Consider the following 1,149-nt stretch of genomic DNA (forward strand, 5'->3'; position numbering starts at 1 on the left):
CCTGCTGATTCAGAAATCAATCAACTGGATGCATCCACTTGCAATCTACATTCATGGACTCAACTGTTTTTTAATGGGCCTATTGCCTCAACTTTTAAACAACTTACACATAAATCTACCACCTACCTCTCACATTTATCTCTTACTCCAAACTAATTCAAATATTATTGTCTTTTTTATTTTATTTTATTTTATTTAATAGTTAGTTTTTTTAAAATTATTAACATGTGAAAACTTAAATTTTTGAATTTTTTAAAAACATGTTAGAAATGTTTTTAATTACTTTTAGACTTTTAAAAAAAATTAAAATTTAATAATTTTACATTCATTCAATATTTTGAAATTCTTTTAAATTTTTTAAAATTTTTAACTATCAAATAATAAAGAATAACAAAAGATTGAATAATTATTTTTATGTGCTTTAGAGAATAAGAGATAAAAATAAAACAATAGATGATAAATTTATCCGTCCTATATTTATGGCCCATATAGATGGTAAGAAGGGTATGTCTTTTCTAAATAAGCATGTTCATGCATTGGATAAGGAATAGGTTGGGCCAACAAAATTTTGTTTAAATAATTCTGATTTGTAAAAAAATTTGGCAAATGCTAATATATATATAATCTTGTTAAATAATAATTATATAAATTTAGAGTATTTTAACAATGTTCATAGAGAGCACTCATTAATAAGACCTAAACAAAAATTAACGTGCAAACTTAATCTATTATTGTTTTTTGCCTAGCATTATATTTTTGAAGGCCTGGTCTATTAGTCTACTTATAGTTTTGTTCAAGATAATCGAACTAAGTTTTATAAAGTTTAATTATAATTAATTCTATGATATAACTAAGGCATGTCTAATCATGTAGAAAGTTTGGTTGTCATGATAGTTTATTTGTAATAAGACATTTCAGTTTGATTATAAAAAAAAAGAGGTTTCAATTGGTCATAAATTAATCCCAATATAATAAGCTTTCGCTTCAAGTATTAAGGGTAGCCTAACATAGGTAAATTATTGAAAAAATCAATAAAAACATTATTTTAACCACACGGCACAATAATAATAATAATAATAATAATAATAATAATAATAATAATAATAATAATAATAATAATAATAATAATAATAATAATAATAATAAATT

This window comes from Cicer arietinum, chromosome 7 (genome assembly GCF_000331145.2).
Source record: "Cicer arietinum cultivar CDC Frontier isolate Library 1 chromosome 7, Cicar.CDCFrontier_v2.0, whole genome shotgun sequence".
In the NCBI taxonomy this organism is placed as follows: domain Eukaryota; kingdom Viridiplantae; phylum Streptophyta; class Magnoliopsida; order Fabales; family Fabaceae; genus Cicer; species Cicer arietinum.